General features: G+C 37.2%; 2 long non-coding RNA genes across 3 annotated transcripts in view; one reads left to right on the top strand and one right to left on the bottom strand.

The window, feature by feature from the left end:
• LOC138145218 (uncharacterized) overlaps positions 1-19,911 on the bottom strand; it is a 1,102,603-nt gene that overhangs the window by 685,565 nt on the left and 397,127 nt on the right. The gene's annotated exons all lie outside the window — the stretch shown is intronic.
• Positions 1-19,911, top strand: part of LOC138145248 (uncharacterized) — a 312,510-nt gene that overhangs the window by 253,787 nt on the left and 38,812 nt on the right. For both annotated transcript variants that reach the window (XR_011164161.1, XR_011164158.1), the window contains one exon: positions 14,369-14,423. This is a non-coding gene — a long non-coding RNA (uncharacterized lncRNA). The remainder of the gene's footprint in view (positions 1-14,368; positions 14,424-19,911) is intronic.

The raw sequence follows: 19,911 nt of genomic DNA, 5'->3' as shown, positions 1-19,911 counted from the left end.
ATATATATATATATATATATATATATATATATATATATATATATACACGCGCCCTACTATGAGTAGAGTGTTGTTTTCACATCTACGTGCCACATTGTAAGAAGGACATTGACTAATTGCAATTCACTTAAAGGAGGGTGACTAGTACATTGGAGAGACACAGTCAAGGAGCATTTGAAGGAATTAGGAATGTATAATGTGGAAAAGGGAGACTGGGAGGGACATGATGGCTACCTTTAAACAGTTGAAGAATTGTCATGTGTAAATAAGAGTAAATGATTTGTTTAATCCCAGAATTACTAGAATTCTCAAAAGGTTTACTTGGGATTAATATGAAGAAAGAATTCCTAATAATAAAACTATCACAAAATGGAATGAGCTGTCTGAGAAGGCAATGGAATTCCCCCTCAGTTGAGATCTACAAGCCAAGTGAGAGCCCTATTCAGGTACAAATTGGGCTAAATGGAATCTGAGGTCCTTGTTATTTGAGATATTTCCCTTCCCCTCTCTGGGTTTCATTTTCCTTATTTGTAAAATGGAAGGCTTGTATTGGACAATCTCTAAATTCCTTTCTGGCTCTAAAGTAAAAATCCTTTTACATTAAGGGTTGATTCAAATTCCTGGTACATGGGCTGGTTTTGTACGTAGCTCATCTCTATCCTGTGCTTTGAGAAGTTTCTAGATTGGATTATTACCCTAAAATCACTCCCTTGTACCTTTTTTCTCATTTCACTTTGTCATACTACTCAGAACTATAATTAGAAATTAATTTAGACATATAAGGCAACCTTTCAAATGGCAAATATCTCTTGGTGGGTTCAGAGAACTATCAGTCTTTTACATATTAGTAAAATTTGTTTAATCGATTTTCTTTTGTCTAAATACCTAACTAAACTCTGTAGAATTTATGGCTTAGGGGTTTCAGGTATTGGAGGAGTGCAATAAACAAGAGAAAGGTTTTTTTGGAGCATGGAAGCACTTCAGATGACAGGTTTGGGTTGGGCACTGTAATGACAGCCTTTGGAATGCTAGGGGGCAGTAGCAGGGCACTGGCTACCTAGGGAGTATTGGAGAGAGTGACTCCAAGATAAATTGTACTTCCTTTGAAATGTTAGCCCTACCTGAACAAATAACCTCATTTAGATCAATTCTCACACCCCTGTATACACTCTCAAAGGGTTTTTGATTGAAAGGTGATGACAAGTGGGAATTACAGGTCAGAGAGTTAACCTGGTTGTTCCAGGAAACACCTCCTTTCTGAAAGCCCTGAATGCTCACCAATGTCAGCTATAAATAATGAACCCACTTCTCTCACTGAATTGACATCAACTCTTGAGTGAAGTACAGCAAATGAACTGTTCACTTAGTTCTCTAGAAAAAGAAAAACTTCTCATTTTGGACCTTTTCATGGCTTGCATAGATGTTCAAGAGAAATCTCTTAAGTTTACAAAATGTTCAGTCATTTCATTCCCTGAGAGAAAGCTTGGCTTACTGTACAGTGTGTTTATCTTGGAGTTATAAAGATATGAGTTCAAATCCTGTCTTTAAAACTAACAAGCTCTGTGACCCAGGTGAAGCAAGTTAACCAGTATGAACTTCAGGCAATCTCAAAGACTCTAAATTATGGATAAGTGGAGATCCAAGAGGTTCCAATACCTAGGCAAACACAAAGTCAATTATATATATATTTCTTCCTACCTGAGCTGCACTAGTGTCTTGGACACAAAAGGTGGTTGTGTGGACTTATTCTGGACTCCTCACTCTCCCTTACTACTACTCCACATGACCAGTCAGTCTTCCACTTGATAGTTCAACTTCAATAATCTCTCTCTTATCTATCTCATTTTCTCTACTTAGGTGACCATGACTCTAGTTTAGGCTTCATTACTTCAGTCTGGAATATTACAATAGTGCCCCAAACCTCTCTCCCTTCCAATCTATCCTCCACACAACCACCAAAGTAAATCCTACAGACAAGGTCTGATCATTCAGCTGTCTTGCTCAGTAACCTCTGTGGCTTACTTTTGCCTCCAGGATTAAATGCAAATTCCTGTTAAAGCCCTTCCAAACCCATCTCCAACCAACGTTTCCAGTCTTATAAGGCTTTATGGCCCTGTCAAACAGGCCTGTTGGTGTCCTCACCTCTGAAACTTGGTCTCCTACCTTTCTACCATGTCATAGACTGTCCCCTTGTCTGGAAGACACTCCTCTCTTTTCTGCCGTGTGCAATTCCTACTGTTGTTCACTCGTTTCAATTGTATTCCTAACCACATCTGGGGTTTTTGTGGTAATATAGATAGCAGAGTGGTTTGCCATTTCCTTCTCTAGCTCATTTTACAGATAAGAAAACTGAGGCACAGTGAGTTGTTTAGGGTCACACAGCTAGTAAAATGTCTGAAGTCAGATTTGAACTCAGGAAGATGGGTCTTCCTGATTTCAGACCCAGCATTCTGTTCACCATGTCACCCAGCTGCACTCTATCCATTGTGCCTTCTACCTGCCCTGGAATTCCTATTTACTTTCAAAACTCAGCTCAAATGTTCCCTTATACATATGATCCTTCCTAGTATGTCTAATTACTAGCATCTCACCTGAAATTGCCTTGTCTTTATTCTGCCTTTGTTTTAGATATACTTCTTTGAATGCATTTTTGTTTTTATCCTAAAAGAATGAAAGCTTCTTGATGGCAAAGACATTTCATTTCTGTCCTTTTATCCGTAGGACTTACTCTTAAAGTGTGTGACAGACACTAAGTTTTCCTTATGGATTGAAGGTACTTGCTTAGCCTAATTTAAGGTCATAACAATACATTATATTTTTTTTCTGCCAGCAAATAAATAAGTGTTTAATAATACTGTAAGGGTTATGGGATTTAAAGATCTTCCATGCCCCATTGGACTTGCTGACGTAGCAGGAAGGGGTGGAGCAAGAGGAAGCGGAAGCCAAGCTAGCGTTCCTGTGGTGGCTGGCGGTGGTGGCGACGGCAGCAGCAGAGGCAGCGGCAGCACAAAGCCCTTTTTGAGTTAGCCAGAATTTCTGCTAAGGACTCCTGCTGAGGACTGCCAGGGGCCGGAGCTGCTGGGAGCGCTCTTCCCGGACGCTGGGTGGTTGCTGTGAGTGGGGAGAGGAGGACCTTTGCCTGAGGTAGTCTGTTCTGTTTTAAAGGCTTGAAAATGTGGGTGCTTTCTACTTTATCTACCTGTGCCAATGTCATAACTACTCTGATGGCTTTCACTTTCTGGTTTTGGGACTCAGTCTTTTGGTATCTTAATAAATTTTCTAGTTTATTCCCCCATATGGCAAGCATGATGTATTTTGTGATGGATAATTATATCAGCATATCTGTAATCTCCATAGGCATTGTGAATATGGCATTTCTGATACAAATACACCGAGTGGTTTATTGACGTTCTACCACGTCCTTGTCACCAGAAGGATTGGTGTGTAACTTTTACATGTTACAGCATTACAATGGCTCTGTGGAGTTCCTTGGCTGACAGCTTTTGAATCCTTTATTGATATGACTGCTATTGAGATTGTGCCTAAGCAATAATGAAATATCCAGATGAAATCTTAAAAATTCAGTCAGCTATCTCCCTGGTTCTCACATGTTATGCATTTGATGATTAATAAACTGTCTACCTGAAATTGATAAGCTATCTACCAAAGCAGCAACAACAAAGGTCTTTAACTGAGGCAAGAGAACTGCAATTCAGGACACCAAAGGGCACAGCACTAGAGTGCAGAAGTCCCTCAGAGGGGCAGAAGGGGCAGGGTTTAAATACACTTCAACAGGTAGGAGTGTTCAGGAGGGGCAGTAACAAAGAGGGTTAGTTTGTTTTATGAAATAACCAGACTGGAGAAGATGGGGAATGGTAACATTGGGTCAGAAGAGTGATATCCAGCTCCAATTTTTTTAAGTGGTTTGGGCCAGCTCAATCATCCTCAGGCAGTTTGTGGCTCTGAGTTCAGGCAAGGTCAGCTCATAGTTAGCTGTTTTCAACAAAACATAACCTATATTAAAAAAAAAATGTGGCATATGTGCCCTGGTAGGAATGTGAAAGAGAACAGGGCTCTGGGTTCTAACTCTTCTTGTCCTAAATTTTCCTAGAACAGCTTCAGTATTTTCTCTCAAACACTGCAACTTTCCACAATAGAAAAAAAGCAAGCTGACTATCATAAGTAATTCCACAGCCTACTTCATGGTTTCTGGATTTCTTGTCATTTTGGAATATCCATGCCAATGAAGAAATCAGTCCCCACATGACTGGAAAGTCACTGGGAATCTAGGAGGTCCTATATTATGTGGTTGTTATGATGAATCTACAGGTATAATAACTGGAAGGAGACATCACTGGCTTTAGAATCAGAGGACCTGGTTTCAAATACTGCCTTTGAGACTTTCTCCCTCACTGGGTTTCAGTTGTCTTATCTACAAAATGGGGGAGTTGGACCATCTTGGTTCCTTTGGCCAATTTCAGTTCTAAACATATCATTCTATGAAACATAGAAAAGAATACATAACATATCTATACTTTTGTTTTGTTTAGTCATTTTTCAGTTGTGTTCAATTCCTTGTGGACCCTTGTGGAGTTTTCTTGGCAAAGATACTGGAGAGGTTTGCCATTTCCTTCTCCTGCTCATTTTATAGATGAGGAAAACTGAGGCAAACAGTGTCAAGTGACTTGCCCAGTGTTACACAGGTAGTGAGTGTCTGAGGCCTGATTTGAACCAGAAAGAAGGGTCTTCCCGCCTCCAGGTCTGGTACTCTATCCACTGTACCATCTAGATGCTCATGTCTACACTGGAAGGGCTTAAAATAGATTTGGAAAGATATGGGTGAAAATTTAAGAGTATAAAGTGTTTTTATTAATATGTAATAATAATAGTTAAGCATTTCTGTTGTGCTTTAAGGTTTATAAAATGCTTTACAAGTATTATATCATTTTATCTTTACAATAGATTTGGGAAGTAGGTGCTTTTATTTTCCCTCATTTTGCATATGAGGAAACTGAGGCAGGCAGCAGTGAAATGACATTCCCGATCATGGCTAGTGATTGAAGTAGGATTTGAACTCTGGTCTTCCTGACTCCAGGTTTAGTGTCCTCTCCATTATAGAACCTAGTTGTTTCCAGGCATCTTTTTTTTAGAAGAATAGTGAGCATTTAGAGAACACTTTAAAGTTTAGGGTACACTTTTTATTCTTGACTCATTAGCACAAGTAATTAATGCTTGAGGGTTCAGACAAGGAAAATCAAAATGTTCAGAAAAGACTCCACAAATAAATCTTGACTTCAGAGAAGTGGTAAGGCATACTTCTCTTTGGAGAGAGGTGGTGGAATATGGATATAAAGTGAGGCATACATGGTCAGACATGGCCAATAAGTTTTTTTTCCTTTTGAGTAATTCCATTTCTTTATAACAAAGCTGGGGGAAGTTCTGTGATTGTTGTGGATCTCTGAGAAGAAAAATTAATGTTTAAAAAAAAGCAAGAATGAAATATGTATTAAAAAGAAGATTTCACAGAGATAAGACTTTGAAGATGCAAAGGAATTAATTATATGATAGAGAGGGGCAGGAAAGGGAGCATTTCAGGACAGAGGCAACAATGTGAACATAGTTATTGATTCAGAAAGGTTCAAGGTATGTTTGGGGGACCATAAATAGATTGGTTTGATTGAAATGATGACTGGTGTGAGATCAAGATGAGATGTTGAGTGTCACACTAAGCCTTGAATTTTAGGTAAGGGAGAAGCATTCAGTCTAAGAAGGGGAATAAAATGTTGAAAACTTAATAATTCCCTGCCTCCATTTGTTAATAATTGAGAGTCAATCTTAATATTAGAGAGAAATCATGTATCATAGCAGTATAAAGAAGTTGTTAACATGTTACTTTTTTTGTCCCCACTGGCTTAGCAGTTAATGCTCTGTCATAGCTGACATCTTTGTGTACATGTCAATACTTGGTGTCTTCCAGTCAGGAGAACATTCAACACCATAGTACTTAATACTAGAGGACACAGTGGAAGGCTCATACTTTGGGATACAAAAGCCACAGCTGCCATTTATATGACTAATTCTTGGTACAATAGATGTTATCCCTTTAGACCATGAGCTCTTTGAGAAAAGGCACTGTTTTTCCCCCTTTTAATGTATATCCAGTGTTAGACACCAGAAAACCAAATCCCAACACCAAGAAACTGAATCCATCATAGCAACATAGAAGTTGATATACCATAACACATCAGAGAGCCACACCATCCTTTAGCCTTCCCACAAACCAACACTCACAAGTCTAGCTCTCTCCCTGGGGTCTTCCTCTCTCTCCCACCCTCTAGCTGGTCTGACTCCCAGCTTCCTGTGGGCTCTGCTCCACACTTCCACAAACTCCTCCCACCACAGGATCCGTGTGATTACATTCAGTCCATTGGGGGGGCAGGGAAAATCTACAAATCAGGGAAGATCTTCAAATTCCCTTAGGCATATCAAGGGGGCAGGGAAGATCTTCAAATTCCCATTCCCATTACAAGCCTCTGGACCCAGGAGCTTGAGCCCATGGTCACCCTGTGTGATAGTAATGGCAATTAAAGATTCCCCTGTATTGGCTTGGTTTTCAAATTGATTGTGTTAAAACCCAGAGTTTGTTAATCCCACCTGTGGGATGGGCTTGTTGATGTGAAAAGAAAGTCCTGAACTGGGAGGAGCTGGTGATGTAGATTTGGAGAGACACTAGAGAGAGGCGGAAGATCTTTTTGGAAGCAGCACCTCGTGGAGAGAGAGAGACTAAGAGAATTGCTGGTGGCCGCTTTGAATTGCCCTGGACTTTTGAGACCTGCCCCCTGAGCTGCCAAGGACTGAGGAGACATGGCTGTTTTGCTGGTACTTTGTCTGTCTGTTTTGATGTTATTTTGCCAGATTTGTCCACTGGTGAAAGACTGTCCTTTTGTTGAAGAAGTCCTGGAACCTGGCTGTTCGCTAAGAAGCCCTGAGACTGTCCTGCAGACAGAGAGTGAATACTGTCCACTGGTGAGGGACAGTACTGTTGTTGCAGGGGTCTGGAGACTGTCCTGCAGACAGAGTGAATACTGTCCACTGGTGAAGGACAGTGCTGTTGTTGCAGGGGTCTGGGAGCCTTTCTGTTGGTACAGAAGCCCTGAAGAAGGATTTTCTTGTTGTATGTTTACAGAAATCCTGGGAGAGGGCTTTGCTAATGTGTTCAGGGGTTCTAGGACTGTTCTACAGACAGAGGATGAATTCATGAAGGGACTGGCAATGTATCTTGTGGCCTTGCTAAGCCTTGTCTCCCCAGGAACTAAGATTGCTGAGAACTTGCCTTGTGTCAAGATGAAGAAAAGACCTCCATTTGGGTATTAAGTGCTGTGTTTAAACTTGATGTAACTCTGGGGTAGATTCAATTGTGATCCAGGGGTGGGGAACTTTTGACCTTATGTTTGGAAACTAATCTACATTTGAGAAGAGGGGCTTTGTGGTGGACTTAATTAAGGTATAGCCTAGGGGTGGAGAAGTATTTAGAACAGAGACTTTGTAATTGATTGAATGATTGGAAGGTCCTGGGGTGGGGTAGTACTTGGAGATTATTTAATCACACTTAGTAAATGCTGTATTTTGAATGATGTCATGTTTTAATCTTCTCTGTTCTTGGTTTGTCACTGAATAAAATAGAGAGCACCTATGCTGGTATTTTGAACCTGGGAAGTTGCTTTTCCTTGGCCTTACATTACACCCTGGAGCTTCAATCACAGTTTCAAAATTGCTGCCAATCCAGGAGGGAAAATCTGAGAAGCTAGAGTGCCAGCCTTTAAGCTCAGAGGGGTGGTGGGGATGTGGTGGGTGGGAGGGCTGTATACTTGGGACTTGATGGAATTGTACTGCACAGGAACTGAGTTAAGCTGTGAAGTTAATCTTGCTCCCCATTCCAGAAACTGAGAGGGATATAGGAGTTGATTCCCAGATATTTAAGAGGTTCTTTTTATATGATTGTTCTTGCTTTATCTTTGAAATAAATGTTAATTTGTGAAAGCTAAGCTGACTGTTAAGTAGTTAAATGGAACTGGTGTATGGGCTCCCCCTAAATTTGGGGGAACACAATTAGTAGGGGCTTAAGACAATGACAAAGCCTTAAATGGCACCAGAGAGTCCTGGGGAGAGGGCTGAAATGTAACATGCCTAACTTGCAGGCAGTGGGGGCCAGAAAACCACTATTACAATGGGATTAGAAATATAGAGCTAGATAGAAGCTACCTCAGAAACTCTCAAGTTCACCTTCCCCATTTTATAGGTGAGGAATCTGAGACTTACGAAGGTGAAGTGACTTACCTATCACATAATTAAGAAATGTCAAAGGTAGGATTTCAACCCAGGTCTTCCCTACCAGATATAAATTCAGTCTGAGTGTTTCCTCTTCTCACTCTGGCAGGAGTTGAACCCTGGTGCAAAGGACATTCAATGGTAGCTATAACACCAGAGATATGGAGATAGGTAAAGTAAAGGCAGCACCTGGGTCCCAAGGCTAAGGTGTAGCATTATCACCCTTCTGGACACTCTCCTGTTTGTTATGGAATGTCTTCCTTAGGGGTTAATTTGTAAATAGATAGGCTGTGCCTAGAATAGGGTTTAAATAAAATCCTAGGTAGACTTAGCAGGATATTCTCACTTCAAATGCTTCCAAATACACACATACACACAGGTGCATATATGTGTTTGTGTGCATATATAGCTATGTTCACAATCTACATATATACATATGAGCATATGGGCATATCGAAATATGAACACACATATGGATATATACATATATGGATATATGAATATATATATATACATATGAGATTGCATGTCTCTCTCTTCTTTTTTGAATAATTCCTGTCTTTTATTCTTATGTTCCTTTTGGATACTTGATCTAGACACATTGAAGTTAGAGAAATCTTCATGTTATATTCCCAGTTAAATAGGTGCCATACATTTTGTGATTAATACTAAAGATCTAATATTATAGTGTCAAAATGTCAGATTTCTGTGGCTTTAAATTAGAATACAAATTACACTGGTTTTGGTCATTAATTGAGATTTTAACTAATTTAGTTACGTATGACACCTTAAATATTAACTAATACTTTATTAGTAAGTATATTTGGATAAATCAAATACACTATTTATGCTATATGTATTCATACACATTTAATGTATGCATGCATGGATATTATCCTCATATACTTTGGTCATTTTAGCAAGAAAGCAATTTAATGTGTCTGGCGCAATTTTCCCACATAATAGTGCTATTCCTTGCTCATGTTTCTGCTGTTGGAACAGTTCACATGGGGTGGGGGTTGCGGGAAGAAAGAAGATTATAATTTTCTCCCTTTATAGTAGCCAAGGATTGACTTTAGATTTTTTTTTTTTGGTAAGGTAATTGCCAGTTTTGATTTACTCTAGTTAACTTCTAAAATGGTGAGCTTTTTAAAGACATTTCCCACAGGACATCTATTTTTTCCAGCATTGTTTTGCTAGCTAGACTTTTAGTGTTTTTATAACCTATGATCTCAATAATTTCTGTGCATTTTTTTGTTTAATGAATAATACTTTTTTAGATAAAATATTACAAAGGCCATTTTAGTTTGATCTTTTCATTCAGGATATTTTATAGATTACAATTTTAGCTACTTTGTGTGAAAAGATTGAGATGAAAAACTTACATTAAAAATTATACAATGGGCAAAGCTTCTGTTAGGCAGCAATATGAGATGTAACCACTGATTTCTATTAGTATTAATGGAGTCAATAGATTTTCTCTCTCCCCTCTACTGACCCATTTCTGTCATGCCATTCAAAGACTTTCTTAGATAACTCCACATTTCTTATTTACTTTTTCTCTCAGAACATAAGGGTGCAATTTATATGACCTTGTCTTGCATTTATTCTTCAATAGTTTCATTTTTCTCTAGCTATTTGCATGTATATATTTAATCTCATCAACTAGATTGCAAACCCTTGGAGATCAGGGTATACATTTTCTTCTTCTGTGTTCCTTAGAGTACATACTACTGTGATTGAGATGATGCAGCTATTTGTTGAATGCTCATCAAATGAATAAATATGTCCATTGTTCTCCACTTTCTTTGAAACTGTTTCAAACTCTTTCTTGAGTCCAAACTGCCTTTGTAGAATCTCAGTGTTGGAAATGACATCAGAGGCCATCTAATCTAAATCCTACTCAAAATATGACTTCCATCTGAGTATACTATCAAGTGATTCCAGCTTCCTCAGCCAGTGGTAGGTAATTCATTACTTCCCATAACAGTCCATTCTACTTGTACATGTCTCTTATAACCAGGAAATTCTTTTTTTATATTAAATCAAAATCCATTTCCACACAACTTCCACCCAGTTCTAATTCTGTCCTCTGGGCCTAAGTAAAAAAAAATCTGATACCATTATAATATTAAAACAATCCTTCAAATATTTGAATATATCAATAACATGCCTTCTAAGTCTTTTGTTCTCCACCTTGAATATCTCTGGTTTCTTCAAACAACATTATAATTTCCCCAAACCTTATCTCCAGAAATTGACCTAATTATTTTAGTCCACCAAACATTTTCTTCTTCTGAACTCTGACACCTTTTTGTACCATTTATCTTGCACTAATTATATTTCACCTGTATTATTGGTTATCTTTTTATGTATGTAGATGTCTTGTGTCTCCAACTAAATAAGGGTCTTGAGGACAGGAATGTATCTTACACTTCCTTGTGCAAGAGGACACCCAGTAGAGTGCCTTGAAATAGTAAATGTTAATGAATATCTGTTTGAAGTTCTCCTTTGACCTTTTGAAGCTGACATGTTAGAAACAAAACATGATACCCTACAGAAGAACATTTGCTATCATTGTCAGCGATAGACTCCAAGATTGGATGAGTCTGATAAAATATGTACAACTACATATTGAAAACTGGTGCTTGCCCCATCCTGTAAACCATGAGATTTCCTTTAGGTCTTTACCAGCTCCTAAATTATAATGAAATATCCCTTGCAATCTTATTTGCAGATGACTGCTCTTTGGTTGGGGAAAATTCTAGATGCTTCATAGCTTACTTTAGTCTATTGTTCAGATAGCTCAATTTCTGATTACATTGGACAGTATTAAAATTGACACATTGGGAAAGAACATGTTGACTTCATTAGTTCAAGTTAGTTGAATTGGATGAGTGGATTGAGTCACTTGCTTGAGAGTGGATTAAAGACATCTGAGCATTCCCTTGGACGCCTTTGAATATGTATGTCCTTACAAAGGACTTTGTAGGAGGTCATGTGTTGTTTAGGGAAAAGAAAGGCAGGGGAGGGAGAAATGTCAATATGTCCCAGATCCTTTCTAATTATATTAAAATAATTTAAAAGGGTTATTTCTTCTTTGGTCCATTTGGACAATTTGAGAACACACAGGGGGTTGGCTACACAGCTGCCCTTTAATTAATTGGTCTAAGTCTTCAGAGGGCTACTTGTGCCAATTAATTAACCTGCTTGGGTTAACCTACCAGCTACTCTCGTTGTCAGTCTTACTTGAGCTGTGGAGATGCTGTCTCTAGAGTTAGGCCATGCCCATTCAACGGAGCATGCATATCCCTATCTAAGTATGGAGTTGGCATGCTTCATGCTCATACTCAGATTCTTGGGAGTTGGGAGGGAGAAAATGTGAGTTTCCATTATTGTCCATTCTATTAAGTTCCTTGACAAACAATCTCTTAGCACAACATTCTATAGAGGTAATTAAGAAATACATTGGTACAAATGATACCACCAAAAGTCTTTTATTTAAATCTTGGCTTGACCAGCACTAGATCCTTCAATGTTATTTTAGCAGTATCAAAAGACCCAAGAGTGCAAATAACTGTAATTAAAGGTTTCCAGTAACAGCCCTGTCAAGCCCTTGTGTGTATAGCCTTTGGCACATGCTTCAAAACCTAGAGTGATATTAAATAGACCATCTGTTGGTTTTCATTAGGTTTTCTCTCATCAACAGCACTATTAAATATAACTGAGCATGCTAGGAAAAAATCCCTGACATCTGTGCTTTCAATTGGAACATTGATCAATATTAATAACAGTGCTACTTCACCTGAATTTATTATTAATGAAAAGTTAAATATGGTATAAATATGAATGTGTGCCCTACAACACTTTTAATAGTGCTTATCTAAACAAAGCAGGGAGATGTACTTGGAACGCTGAGAGTAGAAGTTGTTAATAGCAGTGGTAGGAAGGTACCTACTCATGGTGCTCTGATTCAGTCCCCTGATAGGCTGATGGTCCAGTAGAAGGAGGTTTTCTGTTATGACATTGATACCTTGAGAATTCTTGCAAGGTCAGAATGGCAATATTGTACAACACTTAAACTAGCTCAACCAAAAAAAAAAGCAATGGAAATGAATGCTTAAATGATCATATTTCCACATAGCTAGGGTGACCTTCTAAAGGTGGTTGCGCCTAGGGCTCACCTTACGAGTAGGTAGAATAGACAATTACTTCTCATGATTTTGAAGAATGGAGGTGTCTGATGGCTGTAAGTATCTTCTTATATTACTTGGTTGAAATTTTATCTTTGGAGACATATGAAATTGATGCACAACAAAGAAGGGAGAGGCATGAGAACAATTTACACAATGACTACCATGGTATCAAGGAAAACACCAATGTAAGATTTCAGAACTATTATCCATGCAATGTTTATTCATAACTTCAATGGACTAATGGTGAAACATACCTTTTTCCTCTTGGAAAAGAGGTAAGGATTTATAGGTGAGAAATGAGGCATGTGTGGTCAGTCACGGTGAATATATTGATCTATTTTGCTTCATTTTACTTTTCTGCTAAAAGAGAAGGACCTATTGTTGTAAGCTGTCATTGGGAAACAATATTCACAGTTCTAGAAAGAAGGTGAATAAAATATATTTCAACAGGAAAACAGGTGGTGCAGTGCACTGAATGCTGGACCTTGAATCAGGAATATCTGAATTCAAATTTGACCTAGGACATTTACTAGCGATGTGACCCTAGACAAGTCATTTCATCTTTCTCTGCCTCACTTTCCCCTTCTGTACAATGGGGATATTAATGGCATCTTTTTGCAAGGGTTATTGTGAGGATCAAATAAGATAATATTTGTAAAATACTTTGAAAAACTTAAAGCACCATACAGATGCTATAATGATGATGATGATATAAGAATTTCGTCAATATATTTTAAGACTAGATAGAGATGATTTTCCTTTAGAATTATCGTATTATTAAAGCTGTTCAGGAAATTAGTGATTAACTAACCAAACTATTCATTTCCTCAATGAGGAAAATGAGGGCCAGAGAAATTAAGCTTAATTTCATACAGATAATAAATAGCAGAGCTAGGATTTGAACCCAAATTCTCTGACTCTGAATGTATTATTGAATTTTCCGCTACAAATGTTTCCATAAAGGCCTCCCCTGTGGCTCAGCCTGATAGAGGTGGCCCTGGATTCTCTTAAGGATTTGCTAGAGTGGAAACTCTAACAGTTTGTGTCATGCTTAAAAAGCTTCTAGTACGGTCCTTGTAACCTGCCTGCTTTTGGAGGACCAGCCTAGTTAAGTGAGAAGGGGCTCACCACCTGTAAAGTGCCCACATGGTGAGAGCATTTTTGCTTAGCCACTCATGAAACAGAGAAAAATATAAAATGGCCCTCAGTCCTCTGCAGCTCCCTTCTGCTGCTGCAGCCAACGTTCAATAGAGTGATTTTGAAAAGGGAGGGGACAAAGGGTACTGTCAATCACACTCTTTGGGAAGAAAGTAGTGAATGTAAAGCTTGCTGATGGCATTCTAAAAGTGAGGACTTTGCTCAATGCCCATCAAGTAGACATACTACTTACAAATATATCTTTTTTGAATCTTATTAATATGTTTATTTTTATATTACAAATATTAACTGATCACCTTTACTCCATAAGAGGATGCTTACAGAAATGTAAAACAATTAACTAAAACTCATAATACCTTATCTAAAAGTACTTGCAGCCTTCAACATCTATAGCACTTCCCATTATTCCTTAGAAAAATATGCATAGTCAAGCAAAGCAAATTCCTTCTTTGTCTGTATCAAAAAAATTTCATCCTAATACCATCATGGATGGCATATTTCAATATTGGTACACTGGAATCATGACTGGTCATTGTATTGATCATAGTTTTCACAATGTTCAAAGTTTTAAAGTATTGTTATTATTGTATAAATTACTTTTTGATTCTGCTAGTTTTTAATCTGCATCAGTTCATGCAAGTCTTTTCATGTCTTTTTGAAATAATCTATTTTTTTATTTCTTATAGTGTAATAGTGTTTCATCACATTCATATGCCACAACCTATTCAGCCATTTTTCTAGGTAAGTGAATCTCCTTAGTTTCTGTTTTTTTTTTTTTTGCTACCATAATAGGAGTTCCTATAAACATGTTTGTACATATGGGACTTTTTGTTTTTTCTTTGATCGTTTTTTTGGGGGTATATGTCTAGCACTAGTAAAATTGGTGAAAGGGCACGCATGGTTTAGAAACTCTCTGTGAAGAATTCCAAATTGCTTTCCAGAATGGAATTTACCAGTTGAGCAACAGAACATCAGTGTGTTTTTTTCTCCATAGTTCCTCCAACATTTATAATTTTCCTTTTTTATTATCCTTGAAACTCTCATAGGAGTAAGGAAAAATGTTAGAATGTTTTAATTTGCATTTTTCTAGCTAGTACAAATAATTAGGATTTTTTTCCTATATCTATAGATAGCCTAGATTTCTTTCCTTTCAAAGTTGTTCTTTTTGAATGTTTTTGTATTGTTATTATATGAATGATTGTCACGATTCTACTCTCTTCTTCTTCAGTTTATAAGTCTTCAAAATTGCCCACTTTTAATAATATTAATATTATACTAAAATTGTTCTTCTGGTTTTGCTCACTTCACTCTGCTTCAGTTATTATGTCTTCTCATGTTTTGTGAAACCATCCATCTCCTCATTTATTATAGTCCAATTTTTATTTGTCTCTATAAATGAAACTGGACAGTTTTGATTGAACTGTTTTTCCATGTTAAACAGAATTTACAAGGTTGGAGGTTGGAATTTGGGAGTTGAAAAAATAATTTTTGGAAATAATTGCACGCAGAATACAAAGTCATCAATGAAACTATTTTTAAAATAAGAAAAAATGAAATTTGAAGACAAAAGAAAGTCAGAGGTAAATGGAAGAATTCCCTTTTGAGAATTAGAAAAAATAATTGATAGATTTGGTTTCATTTTCTGTTAAAGCCACAAAGTATCATTTCGTTTGGATATTTTTTCATCTCCCATTGGTACTATTAAAAAGACCACCATGAAACAGTTTCACTTAATACATTAGCTTCTGTGCAGAAGATCATGAGGTAGAGAAAAGCTACAATGAAGTCATTGACACCATTTTTATTAAATGAGTACATAGTTTATCTCCAGTGTAAATATGAACATGGAGGAGCACAATGCATTTATTTTTTTTGGGGGGGGGAGGATATTGTTTAAGCAGTAGAAATTGGAGAGACCAAAAGACTTGTAGACTATACCAATGTCTCATTTTTTGGCACCAGACATATAAAGCAACAAATAACATAATAAAATCCAGTTTATTTTAATGGACAGGAAGTTAGATTACCAATGCAGGATTTAATTCCAAATCAGATGTCTGTGTAGAGCAAGATCACTGACTTATAAGAGCAAAAGGAAAAAAAAAACATAAAAGAGAAAAGTTAAAATAACAAAAAAAAAAAACATACAGTGTACATTAAAACAGCTCTAACTTGTCCTATCTAAACAATTTGTTTATGCTACCCAATTGGAAAGTGTTGGAGGAACAGACATCAAGACTGATTTCACTCATATCTTAAAGCTTAACCAATGTAAATCATTTGACTTAAGCAGAAAAAAGCTTAGAAATCACTTCAGCCAACACATATTTTATCTTCTTACCACACAGAGATACCCACCGATAGCAATATACATTTATAATATGCATTCATTTGTAAATTCAACAGGATAGTGGAATATTATCAGCATTATTTCCTAATAAAAGAACGATATGTATTGGAGGGAAAATAAATTTAAAGAAAAGCTTGACTAGACCAACAACTATAAAAAATCAACCCAGTGGTATATAAGGATGAATCGAGGAGGAAGACAATAAAAAATGAAAAATCTAAAAGATTAGTAATTTCTTTAAAATTACAAATCCCTTTTTACTATAAATGAGAGTGGAGACACGAACATCACAGATGTGATGTTTTGCTTGAAAAAGTAGAAAAAGTACTGAAGAAAACAAAGGAATTTTGAGGACCTTGACGGATTCATTCTCATGGTATATAAAAAAAGGTAAGATACCAGAGACAATGGAAAAAAAAATTGGACCTAATTATGAAAATGAACATAAATAACTACTGACCTACATGCCACTTTCTCAAATGTATAAAATTTTAGTGAAAATAGTTTCCACATATATTTAAGAAATCCTTGATGATGATATGAAATGAGAATAGTCCAACATCTGAAAATGATATTCTAAGGAGACCATGAATTCACAATGGCAAAATTGACTGAAAGGTATGGCTGACCTTGGGCAAGTCCAATTCATTGAACTTCCTCATGCCTCATTTTACTTGTCTGTATAAAAAGGGTTGGACCAGATAGTTTTAGATTCCTTCCTGCTCAGGATTTATGAACCTATGGTCTCCTGCTGGAGGAGATTAGGAATGAAAATGAAGAACTTGGAGGAAGAATGAAAATGGCCAGAATCTTTAAAGGTTAAGTGCTTGGAGAGACCTAATTGTAGAGTTTTTATCATACCATATATACTCTTTTGTTTTCCTGACTTTAAAGCAAAACAAAACAAAACACATTTTATTGATTTCAATCAGTCAGTAAACATTTATTAAACCCATATTATGTCCCAAGCACTGATTAAGGACTAGGCATACCAAAGAAAAGTAAAAGACAAAACAAAACAAAATCCCAAAACAGAAACAAAAAGCCAAAAACAACCAAATCAAAACACAAAAAAATAATCCCAAAAAACAAAGCAAAAACACAAACAAAAACAGTACCTGCTCTGGAAGACCTAGCAATTGAATGGGAAAGGCAATATGCAAAGAACAAGAAATATACAGAGTGAATAGGAGATAATGTCCAAGGAAAGGCACTAAGATCAAGGACGACTGCAAAAGGTTTCTTTGCAGAAGCTGAGACTTTAACTGAGACTTGAAAAAAATCCAGGGATGCCAAGAAGTAGAGATGAGTAAGGAGTGAGTTCCAGGTATGGAGACAGCAAATGAAAATGCACTGAGCTTCACTATAGTGTCTTGTAGGGGAATCAGCAATGCCACTTCCTCCCAGAGTCCATGAAGAAGAGTAAGGTTTGAGAATATTCAAAATAAAAGAAGGGGTGAGGTTGTGAAAGACTTTAAAAGCCAGAAGAGTTTATAATTGGCCCTAGAAGTAATGAGGACCCACTGGAACTTATTGGATAGGTAAGTGACACGATCAGACCCGTGTTTAAGGAGGTCAATTTGACGAAGCTATGTGGAGGATGGACTGTAATGGGGAAAGACCTAGGGAAGGAAAACCAACTAGTATATTGTTTCAATAGTCCATGTAGGAAGTAATGAGGGTTTGTTGTGCCGGGGTGGCAGTGGTGTCAGAGAAAAGAAGGGGGCACATATGAAAAATGTTGTGAAAGGACTTAGCAAGAGTTGAATAGAGGGTGTGAAAATAAGGAATCAAGAATGATCACTTTTGTTGGCAAATCATTGTGATTTCCGGGATATACTGTTTTCCCCACTGTATTCAGTAAACTTTCCCCTGTAACAAGGCTACACATAGAACAGTTATCCAAGAAATCAATTTATCTAAGTCAGTTGCAAAATGAAAGTTATAGAAAGTATCCATACAACAAGGTCGCTGTTGACCAAATATTGGGCAATACTACATGTTCTAGGTGTCCTGCCTTTGTTTCTAAATATAGTGAAGTATCAGTAATTATCATAGATACTAATTTTGATGAAATTTAATTGGTATACAAATTTGAATACCCCTATTTAAATAAGCTATCCATTTTAATGCCCCAATAATGAGGGTAAATGTTTAATAAATACTTCTTTAAAAAATTAGTCAGGACACACTCTTAAGTTTAATTTGCATTTTTAACATTTTCTCTGTCACTTTCTTAAGTCTGGACAATCAGAAAGCAACAAATCAAGGACTAATTTGTAGAAATTGCCTATTCAGAGGGGTAAATGCTCATACTGAAAATAATAATTTGGCTCTCATAAGCTGGTATGAACTAGTTCTAACATACCGCGGAGAGTAACTCACACATGACATGGTTATCTCCAACATGTAGCATTGAGTAGTTGGTATTTGACTCAAAGGGAGGCAGAATAGACAACTTTGGCTTCAAATCCCCCTACCTTTCCAAAAGGTAGACTTTAATTCCTGCCAGGAGGGAAAACAGGATGTTGGGACCAGGCTTGGTCACTCTCCTCTACTCATGGGAAAGGGGTTTCTGGGTTAGAAATGTGTCTATTTGTTCCCTTACATATTGTTAATTTAGCCCTGTTTGCCTCAGTTACCTATCTGTAAAAGGAGTTGGAGAAAGAAATGGCAAACCACTCCAGTATCATTGCCAAGAAAACTCCAAATGGGGTCATGAAGAGTCAGATGCTACTGAAATGACTGAATGACAACTAATTCCACAATAAACACATATAAGTTAGTCAAGGAATAAATTTACCTCAATGAGTAGAAAAATACAAGTCAGAGAAAGTATATATAGGAGGATATATATTATATAGTGTAGCAAGCTGGGGTTAAAGATATGATGGAGACTTCCAGCTCTTCTCATGTCTGCTTCTTCCCAGAGTCTATTCTTGCAGCAATATGAACTAGGACTGTCATTATTCATCTCTCTCAAAAGTTGAAGGCCAGATGTGTCTGAAACAAATTCAAAGCAACTTAAGTACATCAAAGAAAGTTCAAAAAAGAATTGAAGAGATACATGGAAGACTTTAACTCTCCTCTTCCACTGTCACCAACTCTTCCCTTGTTCCTGACATGTGCAAGGAATTAATCTCTACTGACAATAAGGAAGTCCCATTCCAATGGGCTTTGGGACTCATTTTACACCTTATTTCTGGTAGACTGTCCCAGAAATGAAGAGAAGAAAATTCAGGGTTAGGACCTGATGCTGACCTGAAATTGTCCTATGCAGAGACTTCCCACAACAAAACTGTGAAATATGACCTTTCCTTCAGAGTTTCTTTTTTTCTTTGTGACCCTCTTTCTTGCTGGGCCTGTGCCCTTATTAGATTCCCTCTTCTCATTGTCCAGGTTTCATAATGGAGTTTCATAATTCCTAAGCAGCTCCTTAGTGTTTTAGACATTCCTTATTATCTCCCCACCCTTCTAAGTGTTAACTGTTTTGTATTTCATTTTCTCAGGGTCTTGGTTTATATTTTCCAAAGTCTATGGATAAAATTAACCCCAACAAGACTGAGAATTCTCTATTGTAATGTTACTTTATAGAATCATAGAATATTAGAGTTGAAAGAGACTTTCAAGGTCATTTAGTTCAATTATTATTCAGCCTCTGATTAAACATTTCCAGTGACAAGGGATTTATCTCCTTACTTGACAGCCCATTCCATTTGGGGACAGCCTTAATTGTTAGAAAGTTCTTTTTATTGGTCCCAGTATCTGACTTCTTGGTAATTTCTTCCCATTGGTCTTAGTCCTGCCCTCTGGGGCCAAGCAGAATGAGTCTAATCCTTCTTTCAAATGACAGTCCTTCAAATATTTGAAGACAGCAAT

This window comes from Petaurus breviceps, unplaced genomic scaffold (assembly GCF_028583685.1).
Source record: "Petaurus breviceps papuanus isolate PSGF00001 unplaced genomic scaffold, PetGlider_PUasm1.0 90731, whole genome shotgun sequence".
NCBI lineage: Eukaryota > Metazoa > Chordata > Mammalia > Diprotodontia > Petauridae > Petaurus > Petaurus breviceps.
Note: the sequence above shows the minus strand (reverse complement) of the source record. Positions and strands in the feature narration are given on the sequence as shown.